Raw genomic sequence first — 19,089 nt, 5'->3', positions numbered from 1 at the left:
GTAGGGCAATGTCTAATGACTCTTTTATTGCTAGCCAAGGATGTGTTCCTAGTAATACGACCATCCAGGCCTGTTGAAGAATCTTTGCAATATGATGGGAAAGAGATAGATACCGGCTGGTTCTGTTCAAATGGGGTAAACGCCGGTTTGTTAAGGGTTTTCTTTTCCCTTTTTTCCCCCTGTTTTTTTTTTCTTTTCTTTTTTCTTTTTCTTTAATGGGCATTTTTTTTTCTTTTTTTTTGTATTTATTTCTTTTATAAAATTTTTGCATTATGATTATGGACATGTAATATTCCTAAGTATGTCAAGTGAATCTCAGTTAACATTTATATCCTGGAATGTTAGGGGGTTGGGTAAACTTTCAAATTTAAAACAAGTCATGACTAGACTTAAAACATTTAAAGCATCTATTGTATTTCTACAAGAAACCCATCTTCTGTCTAACGAATTACTAAAAGTACGTAGAAGATGGCCAGGTGAAGTAATCTCTGCTTCATATGCATCTAACTCAAGGGGTGTATTAATTCTGATACACAAAGCCATTCCATTTAAAGTGTCAAAGGTGATTGCAGATAAATTCGGCAGATATTTAATTGTTCAAGGCTTTCTTATAGATAATAATATTACCCTTGTAAATGTGTATGGACCCAACTCTGACAGTCCAGAATTTTTTGAGAACTTGTTCTTAATCTTGGCCTCTCAACCTGGCTATTTAATTATAGGAGGAGATTTTAATGTGACATTAAACCCACATTTAGATTGATGCAATAGTAAAGAGATGGCTCACACACAAAGTAGGAAAAAACGTAATAGTTTTATAGAGGAACTTGATTTATGTGATCCATGGAGGAGAAAATATCCAAACAAAACTGAATATTCATGTTATAGTTCATCATTAAAATCATATTCACGAATAGACTATTTTTTAATCTCCAATAATTTATTCCATCAAATTGTTGACTGCTCCTATGAGTCTATTGTAATTTCAGACCATGGTCCAGTAAAACTTGTATATAATGTTTCAAAAATTATAAAAGGGCCTTGTAGATGGAGATTTCATCCAAGATGGCTTCATGATCCAAAATTTATAGAGTTCATTGGTACTCAAATTGATTTATTTTTTAAAACTAATCTGAAAGAAACATCTGCATCTATAAGATGGGAAGCCTTTAAGGCTTATATAAGGGGCCAAATGATAAGCTACACATGCTCTGTCATTAGAAAAAGGAAAATGGAATTACAAAATTTAGAAGAAAGAATTCGGAAATTAGAAGAAGATATATATTCAGATTTGTCAAATTCCAACATACTTAAACAGGAACTGCTTATTCTAAGAGCAAAATATAATAAAATATCTGCAACAAAAGCTGAAGCCAGTTTAATCCGTCTTAAACAAACATTTTATGAGTATGGAGAAAAGGCAAGTAGACTTTTGTCTTGGCAGATAAAACAATTAAAATCAAGTAAAGCTATACATAATATTTATACAACAGCTGGTAATCTGACTTCAGACCCAGATGAGATTAATGAAACTTTTTCCAAATTCTTCCAAATGCTATACAATACAGAATCATCAGAATGCAGCATGGACCAAACTTTATTTTTAGATGATCTTTTTATTCCCTTTATAAGCATTGAAGCCAAAAAAGAACTGGAGGAACCTCTAACTACTAGAGAAATTTTAAATGCTATTGTGAATATGAAAAGTGGTAAAACAGCTGGACGAGACGGGATACCAATTGATATATATAAAGCCTTTAAAGATAAATTAGCAGTTCCTTTGTTAGAAATGTATGAAGAGTCAATGTTGGAGGGCTGTCTTCCTCCTACTCTAAGAGCTGCATTAATAACACTCATTCCTAAACCCCATAAACCCTTAGACAGATGTGAATCATATAGGCCAATTTCGCTAATGAACTCCGATGCCAAAATTATAGCCAAGATTTTAGCCCTTCGATTGGAAGCTCATCTACCGTCCCTAATAGGAATGGACCAAAATGGCTTTGTTCGAAACAGACAGGCCTTTCATAACATCAGGCGAGTACTAAATATCGTTCATGAGATGGATGGCTCTAAAGATACAGGTATTTTATCGTTAGATGCAGAAAAAGCATTTGACAGAGTCGAATGGTCCTATTTATTTGACATACTCAGCCGTTTTGGATGTGGACAGAATTTTTGCCAGTGGGTGAAGACCTTGTATCAAAGTCCAACTGCAGAAGTAATTACCAATAACTTAATCTCCAAACCATTTAATCTATATCGTGGCACACGTCAAGGCTGTCCACTTTCTCCTTTATTATTTGTAATGACTTTGGAACCTTTGGCAATAGCATTTAGAACTCACCCATCTATAAAGGGAATTGAAATTGCAGGTGTAGAGCATCGGATATCTCTCTACGCAGACGAAATTGTTTTATTTTTAACATAACTTAAAGATTCAATACCAAATCTTAACAAATTGATTAATACAGTGGTTCTCAAATTTTTTTCATCAAGTACCACCTCAGAAAAAAATGTGTCTCTCCAAGTACCACCATAATGAGCAATATTAAAATACAGTGGCGTAGTAAGCCTAGTAAAGCAGCTACAGCTCTGCACAGTTCTAAAATTTGGCAGATTAATTCCTATTATTAAGAATATTTATTATTGTCAGCCATTTTAAACATTATAAATAGTCTGAACGTTAACACTGTAGTGTACTGTGCTTATATGTAAAAAAAAAAAAAAAAAAAAAAAAAAACTAACTAAAAATGTCAACATTTAAAATTAAAATGTGCTTTTAAAAAGTTAAAAATGGTAGGTTAATGTTCGTAAAAAGTAAAAAGAAAATTGCTATACTGAAATGTAAAGTATTAATACAGTATATATAGTAGCCAATTCATGAACACCTGGAAATGTTGCCTGGACATCAGAAATATAGGCTACATGTTATATAATAAATATTATTATATGTCATATTGATATATAAATCATTTTTGATAAATTTTGAAATATATGGAGCATATAAATACTGTATGACACATTTGATATCTCCGCGTACCACTAGAAGGAAGCCTGCGTACCACTATTGGTACACGTACCACAGTTTGAGAACCACTGGATTAATAAATTTGGAAAATTTTCAGGTTACAAAGTTAACTATTCAAAGTCATCTATCCTCTTTCTTAATGAACAGGAGAGACAAAATCCAGTAATACAACACCCTTATGAAACTTCTGTAGACGGATTTGGATATTTGGGAATCAAAGTTACTCCACAAGTAAAAAAATCTTATCTCAGCCAATTATACTCCTCTGATAACTCAGGTAAACGAAAGTTTGAACAGATGGATGTCTCTTCCTCTCACTATTGGAAGGGTGAATACCATTAAAATGAATATTCTCCCTAAATTTCTATATTTGTTTCAGTCAATCCCCCTGACCCCTCCTCCTTCCTTTTTCTCAAATATGAAAAAGGCATTTATTATTTTATTTGGAATAATAGACGCTCAAGGCTTCGCTTATTACTCATGTATCTTCCTTATGAACGAGGCGGGCTGCGACTCCCTAATCTTTTTTGGTATTTTAAGGCAGCTCAGCTAAGATCTGCATGTTATTGGTTTGCTGGCTCACCTAGCATTCCATGGATACAGATTGAAAAAAAATGTACAGGCAATTTGAGTCTTGACACATATTTATACTCTGATTCTTTAAAGAAACTCAAACAAAATACATCTAACCCATTTGTGAGAGCCACTATTTTATCATGGCATGAGTCACAGGTTGAGCTGGGAGAAACCCCGGTACTTTCTAAATTCTCTCCCATTTGGGGTAATGCATTATTCGTACCAGGGAAATCAGACAAGGGTTTTAAGCTGTGGTTCCAGAAAGGCTTGCAAAAGATATCAGATGTTTATGAAGATAATATATTGATGTCCTTTGAAACCTTAAAGGAAAGATATAAAATTCCTCAGTCTCATTTTTTTAAGTATCTTCAGATCCGTAATTTTATAAGATCTAAAAATCATTCATATCAGTGTCCGACCCTAAGTAGTTTAGAAGAAATTGCAGTTAAAGATCCCAGTGCCAAATACAAAATTTCTACACTATATAGCAAATTTGTTAATGCTTCCAAAGAATCTACAAATCATAAAAGACTGGCTTGGATTGAAGACTTTCAAATAGATATTACAGAAAATGAATGGGAAGAAAGTTGTCTTCAAGCGCAAACATCAATCAATACCCGTTTTAAATTAATCCAATATAATTGGGTAATGAGAACATATATAACACCAGAAATGTTAAATAAATTTAATAGAAATATTCTGGACATTTGTGGAAAATGTTTGACTTACAAGGGCACACTGTTCTATTGTGTTTGGCAATGTGAGCACTTGCAATTCTTTTGGAAAGAAATAATTGGTGTAATCTCTAAAACTATTGGTAAAGAAATCCCTGTTTGCCCTAAAATCTGTATCCTTGGTCTTTTCCCACCTGCCTTATCGCTGAAGTCATATGAACAGAAGTTTATAAATCTGTGTCTATTACATGCGAAGCGCCTGATTGCCATTCACTGGAAAAGTACTCATGCTCCATCTTTGTCACTCTGGATTAAGGAAATGTCTTCCTGTATAGCAATGGAAAGGTTGACTTATTCAATCAAACAAAAAATGAACATATTCTACAAGATTTGGGACTTCTTCCTTCATTTTTAAATAACAGTGCACTGACTGTTTAGTAATCCCAAACAATGTGACTGTTAAAATACACTGTGTTTGTAATGACTAACTTTAATATACTTTCACTGGAATGTATATGTTGAAATGTCAATTTTTTAATGGTATTTATTTTTTATATATTTTTAATTTGTAACAAAATTGCCCTTTTTATTTTTAACTTTAAGTTTATTTTGATTAATCTTTATTTTCTATTTATTTGGTTTTGTATTTCTTTCCTCGCATGAGAATGCTATTTTTTTATTCTATTCCTTTCTTTTTTTAATTTTTAATTTTTATTTTGAACTTCGGGATGGGGCGGGAGTTCTTTGATTGGTATTTGGTTACTAATACAGTAAGAATGTATCACACCTTTCTGAAACAATAAAAGTGTTAAAAAAAAAAAAAAAGAAAGCCACTCTCCCATAATCTGAGGGAAAGGTGCAGTTTGGATTTGAACCTAGCACCTGCTGTTCCCAAGACAGGTGCTCTGGCCAACTTAGTCTTAAAACTAAAAGAAAAAACCTCTGGATACGATACTTCCAAACGCAGTTTCATCTAAGACAGTGGGGGGGAAGTAGGTGGCAGTTACTTTTCCCCAAAACCACAGGTTGCCGACGAGTCATTCCTCAAGCCCACTAGGCCCTACACCGTTTTCTAATCTCCCTTATTTAAAACAGCTCAATTAAGTCATCGGCTTTATTGTAGAGTACCCCTAATATCTGAGCCTGCACTGCGCAATGAAAGAAAGAAGCAAAACGGGATGGACAGATGCCTAAAATGTTAGAAACGCACCACACCTTAAGTCAGTGAAGATAAAAAGCAATGCTTGCGACTCTTGTGGGACTCGAACCCACAACCTTTGGATGGCTCACCTCACAGCCTAGAAGTCCAATGCGCTATCCATTGCGCCACAGAGCCTAAGTGCTCTGCTTCCTCTAGAACTGTTGGACAGAAAGCACTTTTCAGTACTCTCTGGCCCATGAAAGAACAGCCAACTGCAGACAAGGCACTGCTGGAATTCAAAGCCAGGATCTCCTGTTTACTAGACAGGCACTTTGACCAACTAAGCCACAGCACCAAACGACCTTGACACAGACTAAATGTTTAATTCCAAAAGAAAAAAAAAAAACTAACAAAGGTAGCGCTGCATGTGGGAATGTCTGGACTTGAAATATTAAAGTCCAATTGGTTAGGCATTACCACACTATGCTATATAAAGCCATCGTCCAAAGCCCTCTTGAACGAGCAGCGTTCTTAAGGATTTGAGGGTTGTTAAGAAACCGACTGCTAAACATCCCGCTGCGTAAACACTCGTTACTCTTACAAAAGCAAACACAAAACCTGTACATTAGGCACTGCTGGGATTTGAACCCAGGATCTCCTGTTTACTAGACAGGCGCTTTGACCAACTAAGCCACAGCGCCAACGCTGAATAGGAGGCAAGACGTTTTTGCACACAGAGACCAAAAAAAGACAGCAAGTCTTAAAATGGCAAGCAAAGAGGTTGTTTAACTCTATTTGTCGCACTATTCATTACGCCTCAAAGCTATACAATTTTATAATTCATTCCGGTGAGCTCTATAAAACAAGCACATGCACCACCTGGACTAAGGCACTGCTGGGATTTGAGCCCAGGATCTCCTGTTTACAAGACAGGCGCTTTGACCAGCTAAGCCACAGCGCCACAGAAATTCACAGTAAGAGACATTTGCCCGATAACAAAAATCGAAGAAGAAAAAATAATACACAACAAAAACCAGCATGTCAGGATGCAGCAAATGCTGACAAGCCGGACGCGGTCTTTTAGAGTCTGGATGATCATGTCTCAAGCCTGACCATGTCATCCAAACCCAGAGTCAGCTCGGAAAATGGAAATCAGGACAAACATATGCTATCGGCCATTGAAAGAGTTTCAGATCAGAAAGCCACTCTCCCATAATCTGAGGGAAAGGTGCAGTTTGGATTTGAACCTAGCACCTGCTGTTCCCAAGACAGGTGCTCTGGCCAACTTAGTCTTAACACTAAAAGAAAAAACCTCTAGATACGATACTTCCAAATGCAGTTTCATATAAGACAGTGGGGGGGAAGCAAAATTTACTGTGCTTTCTACTCAGTTACTTTGCACATGCATAAAGAGGCTCTTGTACGACAAATCCAAAAGGCGTGATCTCAACAATAGGTGGCAGTTACTTTTCCCCAAAACCACAGGTTGCCGACGAGTCATTCCTCAAGCCCACTAGGCCCTACACCATTTTCTAATCTCCCTTATTTAAAACAGCTCAATTAAGTCATCGGCTTAATTGTAGAGTACCCCAAGTATCTGAGCCTGCACTGCGCAATGAAAGAAAGAAGCAAAACGGGATGGACAGATGCCTAAAATGTTAGAAACGTACCACACCTTAAGTCAGTGAAGAGAAAGAGCAAAGCTTGCAACTCTGGTGGGACTCGAACCCACAACCTTTGAATGGCTCAGCTCACAGCCTAGAAGTCCAATGCGCTATCCGTTGCACCACAGAGCCTAAGTGCTCTGCTTTCTCTAGAACTGTTGGACAGAAAGCACTTTTTAGTACTCTCTGGCCCATGAAAGAACAGCCAACTGCGGACAAGGCACTGCTGGAATTCAAAGCCAGGATCTCCTGTTTACTAGACAGGCACTTTGACCAACTAAGCCACAGCGCCAAACGACCTTGACACAGGCTAAATGTTTAATTCCCAAAAAAAAAAAAAAAAAAACTAACAACGGTAACTCTGCATGTGGGAATGTCTGGACTTGAAATATTAAAGTCCAATTGGTTCTGCATTACCACACTATGCTATATAAAGGCATCGTCCAAAGCCCTCTTGAACAAGCAGCGTTCTTAAGGATTTGAGTTTTGTTAAGAAACCGACTGCTAAACATCCCGCTGCGTAAACACTCGTTACTCTTAACAAAAGCAAACGTGTAACCTGTACATAAGGCACTGCTGGGATTTGAACCCAGGATCTCCTGTTTACTAGACAGGCGCTTTGACCAACTAAGCCACAGCGCCAACGCTGAATAGGAAGCAAGACGTTTTTGCACACAGAGACTAAAAAAAGACAGCAAGTCTTAAAATGGCAAGCAAAGAGGTTGTTTAACTCTATTTGTCGCACTATTCATTACGCCTCAAAGCTATACAATTTTATAATTCATTCCGGTGAGCTCTATAAAACAAGCACACGCACCACCTGGACTAAGGCGCTGCTGGGACTTGAGGCCAGGATCTCCTGTTTACAAGACAGGCGCTTTGACCAGCTAAGCCACAGCGCCACAGAAATTCACATTAAGAGACATTTGCCCGATAACAAAAATCGAAGAAGAAAAAATAATACACAACAAAAACCAGCATGTCAGGATGCAGAAAATGCTGACAAGCCGGACGCGGTCCTTTAGAGTCTGGATGATCATGTCTCAAGCCTGACCATGTCATCCAAACCCAGGGTCAGCTCGGAAAATGGAAATCAGGACAAACATATGCTATCGGCCATTGAAAGAGTTTCAGATCAGAAAGCCACTCTCCCATAATCTGAGGGAAAGGTGCAGTTTGGATTTGAACCTAGCACCTGCTGTTCCCAAGACAGGTGCTCTGGCCAACTTAGTCTTAACACTAAAAGAAAAAACCTCTGGATACGATACTTCCAAACGCAGTTTCATCTAAGACAGTGGGGGGGGAGCAAAAATTACTGTGCTTTCTACTCAGTTACTTTGCACATGCATAAAGAGGCTCTTGTACGACAAATCCAAAAGGCGTGATCTCAACAATAGGTGGCAGTTACTTTTCCCCAAAACCACAGGTTGCCGACGAGTCATTCCTCAAGCCCACTAGGCCCTACACCGTTTTCTAATCTCCCTTATTTAAAACAGCTCAATTAAGTTATCGGCTTTATTGTAGAGTACCCCTAGTATCTGAGCCTGCACTGCGCAATGAAAGAAAGAAGCAAAACGGGATGGACAGATGCCTAAAATGTTAGAAACGCACCACACCTTAAGTCAGTGAAGAAAAAGAGTTAAGCTTGTGATTCTGGTGGGACTCGAACCCACAACCTTTGAATGGCTCAGCTCACAGCCTAGAAGTCCAATGCGCTATCCATTGCGCCACAGAGCCTAAGTGCTCTGCTTTCTCTAGAACTGTTGGACAGAAAGCACTTTTTAGTACTCTCTGGCCCATGAAAGAACAGCCAACTGCGGACAAGGCACTGCTGGAATTCAAAGCCAGGATCTCCTGTTTACTAGACAGGCACTTTGACCAACTAAGCCACAGCGGCAAACGACCTTGACACAGGCTAAATGTTTAATTCCCAAAAAAAAAAAAAAAAAAAACTAACAACGGTAGCGCTGCATGTGGGAATGTCTGGACTTGAATTATTAAAGTCCAATTGGTTAGGCATTACCACACTATGCTATATAAAGGCATCGTCCAAAGCCCTCTTGAACGAGCAGCATTCTTAAGGATTTGAGTTTTGTTAAGAAACCGACTGCTAAACATCCCGCTGCGTAAACACTCGTTACTCTTAACAAAAGCAAACACGAAACCTATACATAAGGCACTGCTGGGATTTGAACCCAGGATCTCCTGTTTACTAGACAGGCGCTTTGACCAACTAAGCCACAGCGCCAACGCTGAATAGGAGGCAAGAAGTTTTTGCACACAGAGACTAAAAAAAGACAGCAAGTCTTAAAATGGCAAGCAAAGAGGTTGTTTAACTCTATTTGTCGCACTATTCATTACGCCTCAAAGCTATACAATTTTATAATTCATTCCGGTGAGCTCTATAAAACAAGCACACGCACCACCTGGACTAAGGCGCTGCTGGGACTTGAGCCCACGATCTCCTGTTTACAAGACAGGCGCTTTGACCAGCTAAGCCACAGCGCCACAGAAATTTACAGTAAGAGACATTTGCCCGATAACAAAAATCGAAGAAGAAAAAATAATACACAACAAAAACCAGCATGTCAGGATGCAGAAAATGCTGACAAGCCGGACGCGGTCCTTTAGAGTCTGGATGATCATGTCTCAAGCCTGACCATGTCATCCAAACCCAGAGTCAGCTCGGAAAATGGAAATCAGGACAAACATATGCTATCGGCCATTGAAAGAGTTTCAGATCAGAAAGCCACTCTCCCATAATCTGAGGGAAAGGTGCAGTTTGGATTTGAACCTAGCACCTGCTGTTCCCAAGACAGGTGCTCTGGCCAACTTAGTCTTAACACTAAAAGAAAAAACCTCTGGATACGATACTTCCAAACGCAGTTTCATCTAAGACAGTGGGGGGGAAGCAAAAATTACTGTGCTTTCTACTCAGTTACTTTGCACATGCATAAAGAGGCTCTTGTACGACAAATCCAAAAGGCGTGATCTCAACAATAGGTGGCAGTTACTTTTCCCCAAAACCACAGGTTGCCGACGAGTCATTCCTCAAGCCCACTAGGCCCTACACCGTTTTCTAATCTCCCTTATTTAAAACAGCTCAATTAAGTTATCGGCTTTATTGTAGAGTACCCCTAGTATCTGAGCCTGCACTGCGCAATGAAAGAAAGAAGCAAAACGGGATGGACAGATGCCTAAAATGTTAGAAACGCACCACACCTTAAGTCAGTGAAGAAAAAGAGTAAAGCTTATGACTCTGGTGGGACTCGAACCCACAACCTTTGAATGGCTCAGCTCACAGCCTAGAAGTCCAATGCGCTATCCATTGCGCCACAGAGCCTAAGTGCTCTGCTTTCTCTAGAACTGTTGGACAGAAAGCACTTTTTAGTACTCTCTGGCCCATGAAAGAACAGCCAACTGCGGACAAGGCACTGCTGGAATTCAAAGCCAGGATCTCCTGTTTACTAGACAGGCACTTTGACCAACTAAGCCACAGCGCCAAACGACCTTGATACAGGCTAAATGTTTAATTCCAAAAAAAAAAAAAAAAAAAACTAACAACGGTAACTCTGCATGTGGGAATGTCTGGACTTGAAATATTAAAGTCCAATTGGTTCTGCATTACCACACTATGCTATATAAAGGCATCGTCCAAAGCCCTCTTGAACAAGCAGCGTTCTTAAGGATTTGAGTTTTGTTAAGAAACCGACTGCTAAACATCCCGCTGCGTAAACACTCGTTACTCTTAACAAAAGCAAACGTGTAACCTGTACATAAGGCACTGCTGGGATTTGAACCCAGGATCTCCTGTTTACTAGACAGGCGCTTTGACCAACTAAGCCACAGCGCCAACGCTGAATAGGAAGCAAGACGTTTTTGCACACAGAGACTAAAAAAAGACAGCAAGTCTTAAAATGGCAAGCAAAGAGGTTGTTTAACTCTATTTGTCGCACTATTCATTACGCCTCAAAGCTATACAATTTTATAATTCATTCCGGTGAGCTCTATAAAACAAGCACACGCACCACCTGGACTAAGGCGCTGCTGGGACTTGAGGCCAGGATCTCCTGTTTACAAGACAGGCGCTTTGACCAGCTAAGCCACAGCGCCACAGAAATTCACATTAAGAGACATTTGCCCGATAACAAAAATCGAAGAAGAAAAAATAATACACAACAAAAACCAGCATGTCAGGATGCAGAAAATGCTGACAAGCCGGACGCGGTCCTTTAGAGTCTGGATGATCATGTCTCAAGCCTGACCATGTCATCCAAACCCAGGGTCAGCTCGGAAAATGGAAATCAGGACAAACATATGCTATCGGCCATTGAAAGAGTTTCAGATCAGAAAGCCACTCTCCCATAATCTGAGGGAAAGGTGCAGTTTGGATTTGAACCTAGCACCTGCTGTTCCCAAGACAGGTGCTCTGGCCAACTTAGTCTTAACACTAAAAGAAAAAACCTCTGGATACGATACTTCCAAACGCAGTTTCATCTAAGACAGTGGGGGGGGAGCAAAAATTACTGTGCTTTCTACTCAGTTACTTTGCACATGCATAAAGAGGCTCTTGTACGACAAATCCAAAAGGCGTGATCTCAACAATAGGTGGCAGTTACTTTTCCCCAAAACCACAGGTTGCCGACGAGTCATTCCTCAAGCCCACTAGGCCCTACACCGTTTTCTAATCTCCCTTATTTAAAACAGCTCAATTAAGTTATCGGCTTTATTGTAGAGTACCCCTAGTATCTGAGCCTGCACTGCGCAATGAAAGAAAGAAGCAAAACGGGATGGACAGATGCCTAAAATGTTAGAAACGCACCACACCTTAAGTCAGTGAAGAAAAAGAGTTAAGCTTGTGATTCTGGTGGGACTCGAACCCACAACCTTTGAATGGCTCAGCTCACAGCCTAGAAGTCCAATGCGCTATCCATTGCGCCACAGAGCCTAAGTGCTCTGCTTTCTCTAGAACTGTTGGACAGAAAGCACTTTTTAGTACTCTCTGGCCCATGAAAGAACAGCCAACTGCGGACAAGGCACTGCTGGAATTCAAAGCCAGGATCTCCTGTTTACTAGACAGGCACTTTGACCAACTAAGCCACAGCGGCAAACGACCTTGACACAGGCTAAATGTTTAATTCCCAAAAAAAAAAAAAAAAAAAACTAACAACGGTAGCGCTGCATGTGGGAATGTCTGGACTTGAATTATTAAAGTCCAATTGGTTAGGCATTACCACACTATGCTATATAAAGGCATCGTCCAAAGCCCTCTTGAACGAGCAGCATTCTTAAGGATTTGAGTTTTGTTAAGAAACCGACTGCTAAACATCCCGCTGCGTAAACACTCGTTACTCTTAACAAAAGCAAACACGAAACCTATACATAAGGCACTGCTGGGATTTGAACCCAGGATCTCCTGTTTACTAGACAGGCGCTTTGACCAACTAAGCCACAGCGCCAACGCTGAATAGGAGGCAAGAAGTTTTTGCACACAGAGACTAAAAAAAGACAGCAAGTCTTAAAATGGCAAGCAAAGAGGTTGTTTAACTCTATTTGTCGCACTATTCATTACGCCTCAAAGCTATACAATTTTATAATTCATTCCGGTGAGCTCTATAAAACAAGCACACGCACCACCTGGACTAAGGCGCTGCTGGGACTTGAGCCCACGATCTCCTGTTTACAAGACAGGCGCTTTGACCAGCTAAGCCACAGCGCCACAGAAATTTACAGTAAGAGACATTTGCCCGATAACAAAAATCGAAGAAGAAAAAATAATACACAACAAAAACCAGCATGTCAGGATGCAGAAAATGCTGACAAGCCGGACGCGGTCCTTTAGAGTCTGGATGATCATGTCTCAAGCCTGACCATGTCATCCAAACCCAGAGTCAGCTCGGAAAATGGAAATCAGGACAAACATATGCTATCGGCCATTGAAAGAGTTTCAGATCAGAAAGCCACTCTCCCATAATCTGAGGGAAAGGTGCAGTTTGGATTTGAACCTAGCACCTGCTGTTCCCAAGACAGGTGCTCTGGCCAACTTAGTCTTAACACTAAAAGAAAAAACCTCTGGATACGATACTTCCAAACGCAGTTTCATCTAAGACAGTGGGGGGGAAGCAAAAATTACTGTGCTTTCTACTCAGTTACTTTGCACATGCATAAAGAGGCTCTTGTACGACAAATCCAAAAGGCGTGATCTCAACAATAGGTGGCAGTTACTTTTCCCCAAAACCACAGGTTGCCGACGAGTCATTCCTCAAGCCCACTAGGCCCTACACCGTTTTCTAATCTCCCTTATTTAAAACAGCTCAATTAAGTTATCGGCTTTATTGTAGAGTACCCCTAGTATCTGAGCCTGCACTGCGCAATGAAAGAAAGAAGCAAAACGGGATGGACAGATGCCTAAAATGTTAGAAACGCACCACACCTTAAGTCAGTGAAGAAAAAGAGTAAAGCTTATGACTCTGGTGGGACTCGAACCCACAACCTTTGAATGGCTCAGCTCACAGCCTAGAAGTCCAATGCGCTATCCATTGCGCCACAGAGCCTAAGTGCTCTGCTTTCTCTAGAACTGTTGGACAGAAAGCACTTTTTAGTACTCTCTGGCCCATGAAAGAACAGCCAACTGCGGACAAGGCACTGCTGGAATTCAAAGCCAGGATCTCCTGTTTACTAGACAGGCACTTTGACCAACTAAGCCACAGCGCCAAACGACCTTGATACAGGCTAAATGTTTAATTCCAAAAAAAAAAAAAAAAAAAACTAACAACGGTAGCGCTGCATGTGGGAATGTCTGGACTTGAAATATTAAAGTCCAATTGGTTCTGCATTACCACACTATGCTATATAAAGGCATCGTCCAAAGCCCTCTTGAACAAGCAGCGTTCTTAAGGATTTGAGTTTTGTTAAGAAACCGACTGCTAAACATCCCGCTGCGTAAACACTCGTTACTCTTAACAAAAGCAAACGTGTAACCTGTACATAAGGCACTGCTGGGATTTGAACCCAGGATCTCCTGTTTACTAGACAGGCGCTTTGACCAACTAAGCCACAGCGCCAACGCTGAATAGGAAGCAAGACGTTTTTGCACACAGAGACTAAAAAAAGACAGCAAGTCTTAAAATGGCAAGCAAAGAGGTTGTTTAACTCTATTTGTCGCACTATTCATTACGCCTCAAAGCTATACAATTTTATAATTCATTCCGGTGAGCTCTATAAAACAAGCACACGCACCACCTGGACTAAGGCGCTGCTGGGACTTGAGGCCAGGATCTCCTGTTTACAAGACAGGCGCTTTGACCAGCTAAGCCACAGCGCCACAGAAATTCACATTAAGAGACATTTGCCCGATAACAAAAATCGAAGAAGAAAAAATAATACACAACAAAAACCAGCATGTCAGGATGCAGAAAATGCTGACAAGCCGGACGCGGTCCTTTAGAGTCTGGATGATCATGTCTCAAGCCTGACCATGTCATCCAAACCCAGGGTCAGCTCGGAAAATGGAAATCAGGACAAACATATGCTATCGGCCATTGAAAGAGTTTCAGATCAGAAAGCCACTCTCCCATAATCTGAGGGAAAGGTGCAGTTTGGATTTGAACCTAGCACCTGCTGTTCCCAAGACAGGTGCTCTGGCCAACTTAGTCTTAACACTAAAAGAAAAAACCTCTGGATACGATACTTCCAAACGCAGTTTCATCTAAGACAGTGGGGGGGGAGCAAAAATTACTGTGCTTTCTACTCAGTTACTTTGCACATGCATAAAGAGGCTCTTGTACGACAAATCCAAAAGGCGTGATCTCAACAATAGGTGGCAGTTACTTTTCCCCAAAACCACAGGTTGCCGACGAGTCATTCCTCAAGCCCACTAGGCCCTACACCGTTTTCTAATCTCCCTTATTTAAAACAGCTCAATTAAGTTATCGGCTTTATTGTAGAGTACCCCTAGTATCTGAGCCTGCACTGCGCAATGAAAGAAAGAAGCAAAACGGGATGGACAGATGCCTAAAATGTTAGAAACGCACCACACCTTAAGTCAGTGAAGAAAAAGAGTTAAGCTTGTGATTCTGGTGGGACTCGAACCCACAACCTTTGAATGGCTCAGCTCACAGCCTAGAAGTCCAATGCGCTATCCATTGCGCCACAGAGCCTAAGTGCTCTGCTTTCTCTAGAACTGTTGGACAGAAAGCACTTTTTAGTACTCTCTGGCCCATGAAAGAACAGCCAACTGCGGACAAGGCACTGCTGGAATTCAAAGCCAGGATCTCCTGTTTACTAGACAGGCACTTTGACCAACTAAGCCACAGCGGCAAACGACCTTGACACAGGCTAAATGTTTAATTCCCAAAAAAAAAAAAAAAAAAAACTAACAACGGTAGCGCTGCATGTGGGAATGTCTGGACTTGAATTATTAAAGTCCAATTGGTTAGGCATTACCACACTATGCTATATAAAGGCATCGTCCAAAGCCCTCTTGAACGAGCAGCATTCTTAAGGATTTGAGTTTTGTTAAGAAACCGACTGCTAAACATCCCGCTGCGTAAACACTCGTTACTCTTAACAAAAGCAAACACGAAACCTATACATAAGGCACTGCTGGGATTTGAACCCAGGATCTCCTGTTTACTAGACAGGCGCTTTGACCAACTAAGCCACAGCGCCAACGCTGAATAGGAGGCAAGAAGTTTTTGCACACAGAGACTAAAAAAAGACAGCAAGTCTTAAAATGGCAAGCAAAGAGGTTGTTTAACTCTATTTGTCGCACTATTCATTACGCCTCAAAGCTATACAATTTTATAATTCATTCCGGTGAGCTCTATAAAACAAGCACACGCACCACCTGGACTAAGGCGCTGCTGGGACTTGAGCCCACGATCTCCTGTTTACAAGACAGGCGCTTTGACCAGCTAAGCCACAGCGCCACAGAAATTTACAGTAAGAGACATTTGCCCGATAACAAAAATCGAAGAAGAAAAAATAATACACAACAAAAACCAGCATGTCAGGATGCAGAAAATGCTGACAAGCCGGACGCGGTCCTTTAGAGTCTGGATGATCATGTCTCAAGCCTGACCATGTCATCCAAACCCAGAGTCAGCTCGGAAAATGGAAATCAGGACAAACATATGCTATCGGCCATTGAAAGAGTTTCAGATCAGAAAGCCACTCTCCCATAATCTGAGGGAAAGGTGCAGTTTGGATTTGAACCTAGCACCTGCTGTTCCCAAGACAGGTGCTCTGGCCAACTTAGTCTTAACACTAAAAGAAAAAACCTCTGGATACGATACTTCCAAACGCAGTTTCATCTAAGACAGTGGGGGGGAAGCAAAAATTACTGTGCTTTCTACTCAGTTACTTTGCACATGCATAAAGAGGCTCTTGTACGACAAATCCAAAAGGCGTGATCTCAACAATAGGTGGCAGTTACTTTTCCCCAAAACCACAGGTTGCCGACGAGTCATTCCTCAAGCCCACTAGGCCCTACACCGTTTTCTAATCTCCCTTATTTAAAACAGCTCAATTAAGTTATCGGCTTTATTGTAGAGTACCCCTAGTATCTGAGCCTGCACTGCGCAATGAAAGAAAGAAGCAAAACGGGATGGACAGATGCCTAAAATGTTAGAAACGCACCACACCTTAAGTCAGTGAAGAAAAAGAGTAAAGCTTATGACTCTGGTGGGACTCGAACCCACAACCTTTGAATGGCTCAGCTCACAGCCTAGAAGTCCAATGCGCTATCCATTGCGCCACAGAGCCTAAGTGCTCTGCTTTCTCTAGAACTGTTGGACAGAAAGCACTTTTTAGTACTCTCTGGCCCATGAAAGAACAGCCAACTGCGGACAAGGCACTGCTGGAATTCAAAGCCAGGATCTCCTGTTTACTAGACAGGCACTTTGACCAACTAAGCCACAGCGCCAAACGACCTTGATACAGGCTAAATGTTTAATTCCAAAAAAAAAAAAAAAAAAAACTAACAACGGTAGCGCTGCATGTGGGAATGTCTGGACTTGAAATATTAAAGTCCAATTGGTTCTGCATTACCACACTATGCTATATAAAGGCATCGTCCAAAGCCCTCTTGAACAAGCAGCGTTCTTAAGGATTTGAGTTTTGTTAAGAAACCGACTGCTAAACATCCCGCTGCGTAAACACTCGTTACTCTTAACAAAAGCAAACGTGTAACCTGTACATAAGGCACTGCTGGGATTTGAACCCAGGATCTCCTGTTTACTAGACAGGCGCTTTGACCAACTAAGCCACAGCGCCAACGCTGAATAGGAAGCAAGACGTTTTTGCACACAGAGACTAAAAAAAGACAGCAAGTCTTAAAATGGCAAGCAAAGAGGTTGTTTAACTCTATTTGTCGCACTATTCATTACGCCTCAAAGCTATACAATTTTATAATTCATTCCGGTGAGCTCTATAAAACAAGCACACGCACCACCTGGACTAAGGCGCTGCTGGGACTTGAGGCCAGGATCTCCTGTTTACAAGACAGGCGCTTTGACCAGCTAAGCCACAGCGCCACAGAAATTCACATTAAGAGACATTTGCCCGATAACAAAAATCGAAGAAGAAAAAATAATACACAACAAAAACCAGCATGTCAGGATGCAGAAAATGCTGACAAGCCGGACGCGGTCCTTTAGAGTCTGGATGATCATGTCTCAAGCCTGACCATGTCATCCAAACCCAGGGTCAGCTCGGAAAATGGAAATCAGGACAAACATATGCTATCGGCCATTGAAAGAGTTTCAGATCAGAAAGCCACTCTCCCATAATCTGAGGGAAAGGTGCAGTTTGGATTTGAACCTAGCACCTGCTGTTCCCAAGACAGGTGCTCTGGCCAACTTAGTCTTAACACTAAAAGAAAAAACCTCTGGATACGATACTTCCAAACGCAGTTTCATCTAAGACAGTGGGGGGGGAGCAAAAATTACTGTGCTTTCTACTCAGTTACTTTGCACATGCATAAAGAGGCTCTTGTACGACAAATCCAAAAGGCGTGATCTCAACAATAGGTGGCAGTTACTTTTCCCCAAAACCACAGGTTGCCGACGAGTCATTCCTCAAGCCCACTAGGCCCTACACCGTTTTCTAATCTCCCTTATTTAAAACAGCTCAATTAAGTTATCGGCTTTATTGTAGAGTACCCCTAGTATCTGAGCCTGCACTGCGCAATGAAAGAAAGAAGCAAAACGGGATGGACAGATGCCTAAAATGTTAGAAACGCACCACACCTTAAGTCAGTGAAGAAAAAGAGTTAAGCTTGTGATTCTGGTGGGACTCGAACCCACAACCTTTGAATGGCTCAGCTCACAGCCTAGAAGTCCAATGCGCTATCCATTGCGCCACAGAGCCTAAGTGCTCTGCTTTCTCTAGAACTGTTGGACAGAAAGCACTTTTTAGTACTCTCTGGCCCATGAAAGAACAGCCAACTGCGGACAAGGCACTGCTGGAATTCAAAGCCAGGATCTCCTGTTTACTAGACAGGCACTTTGACCAACTAAGCCACAGCGCCAAACGACCTTGACACAGGCTAAATGTTTAATTCCCAAAAAAAAAAAAAAAAAAAACTAACAACGGTAGCGCTGCATGTGGGAATGTCTGGACTTGAATTATTAAAGTCCAATTGGTTAGGCATTACCACACTATGCTATATAAAGGCATCGTCCAAAGCCCTCTTGAACGAGCAGCGTTCTTAAGGATTTGAGTTTTGTTAAGAAACCGACTGCTAAACATCCCGCTGCGTAAACACTCGTTACTCTTAACAAAAGCAAACACGAAACCTATACATAAGGCACTGCTGGGATTTGAACCCAGGATCTCCTGTTTACTAGACAGGCGCTTTGACCAACTAAGCCACAGCGCCAACGCTGAATAGGAGGCAAGAAGTTTTTGCACACAGAGACTAAAAAAAGACAGCAAGTCTTAAAATGGCAAGCAAAGAGGTTGTTTAACTCTATTTGTCGCACTATTCATTACGCCTCAAAG

General features: G+C 41.0%; 1 long non-coding RNA gene and 21 other non-coding genes across 22 annotated transcripts in view; 1 reads left to right on the top strand and 21 right to left on the bottom strand.

The window, feature by feature from the left end:
* The window catches only part of LOC147845150 (uncharacterized), a 180,450-nt gene that overhangs the window by 115,105 nt on the left and 46,256 nt on the right, over positions 1-19,089 (top strand). The gene's annotated exons all lie outside the window — the stretch shown is intronic.
* On the bottom strand, positions 5,529-5,617 carry trnar-ucu (transfer RNA arginine (anticodon UCU)). Its single transcript is given in 2 exon segments — positions 5,529-5,564; positions 5,581-5,617. It is a non-coding gene; the product is annotated as a tRNA-Arg (tRNA).
* On the bottom strand, positions 6,050-6,123 carry trnat-agu (transfer RNA threonine (anticodon AGU)). Its single transcript has one exon. It is a non-coding gene; the product is annotated as a tRNA-Thr (tRNA).
* Positions 6,310-6,383, bottom strand: trnat-ugu (transfer RNA threonine (anticodon UGU)). The gene has a single exon. It is a non-coding gene; the product is annotated as a tRNA-Thr (tRNA).
* trnat-agu (transfer RNA threonine (anticodon AGU)) lies at positions 7,655-7,728 on the bottom strand. Its single transcript has one exon. It is a non-coding gene; the product is annotated as a tRNA-Thr (tRNA).
* On the bottom strand, positions 8,735-8,823 carry trnar-ucu (transfer RNA arginine (anticodon UCU)). Its single transcript is given in 2 exon segments — positions 8,735-8,770; positions 8,787-8,823. It is a non-coding gene; the product is annotated as a tRNA-Arg (tRNA).
* On the bottom strand, positions 9,261-9,334 carry trnat-agu (transfer RNA threonine (anticodon AGU)). Its single transcript has one exon. It is a non-coding gene; the product is annotated as a tRNA-Thr (tRNA).
* Positions 9,521-9,594, bottom strand: trnat-ugu (transfer RNA threonine (anticodon UGU)). The gene has a single exon. It is a non-coding gene; the product is annotated as a tRNA-Thr (tRNA).
* trnar-ucu (transfer RNA arginine (anticodon UCU)) lies at positions 10,341-10,429 on the bottom strand. Its single transcript is given in 2 exon segments — positions 10,341-10,376; positions 10,393-10,429. It is a non-coding gene; the product is annotated as a tRNA-Arg (tRNA).
* On the bottom strand, positions 10,866-10,939 carry trnat-agu (transfer RNA threonine (anticodon AGU)). The gene has a single exon. It is a non-coding gene; the product is annotated as a tRNA-Thr (tRNA).
* trnar-ucu (transfer RNA arginine (anticodon UCU)) lies at positions 11,946-12,034 on the bottom strand. Its single transcript is given in 2 exon segments — positions 11,946-11,981; positions 11,998-12,034. It is a non-coding gene; the product is annotated as a tRNA-Arg (tRNA).
* Positions 12,472-12,545, bottom strand: trnat-agu (transfer RNA threonine (anticodon AGU)). The gene has a single exon. It is a non-coding gene; the product is annotated as a tRNA-Thr (tRNA).
* trnat-ugu (transfer RNA threonine (anticodon UGU)) lies at positions 12,732-12,805 on the bottom strand. Its single transcript has one exon. It is a non-coding gene; the product is annotated as a tRNA-Thr (tRNA).
* Positions 13,552-13,640, bottom strand: trnar-ucu (transfer RNA arginine (anticodon UCU)). Its single transcript is given in 2 exon segments — positions 13,552-13,587; positions 13,604-13,640. It is a non-coding gene; the product is annotated as a tRNA-Arg (tRNA).
* trnat-agu (transfer RNA threonine (anticodon AGU)) lies at positions 14,077-14,150 on the bottom strand. The gene has a single exon. It is a non-coding gene; the product is annotated as a tRNA-Thr (tRNA).
* trnar-ucu (transfer RNA arginine (anticodon UCU)) lies at positions 15,157-15,245 on the bottom strand. Its single transcript is given in 2 exon segments — positions 15,157-15,192; positions 15,209-15,245. It is a non-coding gene; the product is annotated as a tRNA-Arg (tRNA).
* trnat-agu (transfer RNA threonine (anticodon AGU)) lies at positions 15,683-15,756 on the bottom strand. Its single transcript has one exon. It is a non-coding gene; the product is annotated as a tRNA-Thr (tRNA).
* trnat-ugu (transfer RNA threonine (anticodon UGU)) lies at positions 15,943-16,016 on the bottom strand. The gene has a single exon. It is a non-coding gene; the product is annotated as a tRNA-Thr (tRNA).
* Positions 16,763-16,851, bottom strand: trnar-ucu (transfer RNA arginine (anticodon UCU)). Its single transcript is given in 2 exon segments — positions 16,763-16,798; positions 16,815-16,851. It is a non-coding gene; the product is annotated as a tRNA-Arg (tRNA).
* trnat-agu (transfer RNA threonine (anticodon AGU)) lies at positions 17,288-17,361 on the bottom strand. The gene has a single exon. It is a non-coding gene; the product is annotated as a tRNA-Thr (tRNA).
* trnar-ucu (transfer RNA arginine (anticodon UCU)) lies at positions 18,368-18,456 on the bottom strand. Its single transcript is given in 2 exon segments — positions 18,368-18,403; positions 18,420-18,456. It is a non-coding gene; the product is annotated as a tRNA-Arg (tRNA).
* Positions 18,894-18,967, bottom strand: trnat-agu (transfer RNA threonine (anticodon AGU)). Its single transcript has one exon. It is a non-coding gene; the product is annotated as a tRNA-Thr (tRNA).

The sequence above is a fragment of the Danio rerio genome, chromosome 4 (assembly GCF_052040795.2).
Source record: "Danio rerio strain M-AB ecotype USA chromosome 4, GRCz13ab, whole genome shotgun sequence".
NCBI classification, from domain to species: domain Eukaryota; kingdom Metazoa; phylum Chordata; class Actinopteri; order Cypriniformes; family Danionidae; genus Danio; species Danio rerio.
The sequence above is the reverse complement of the archived record's forward strand: the minus strand, read 5'-3'. Positions and strand labels throughout refer to the sequence as shown.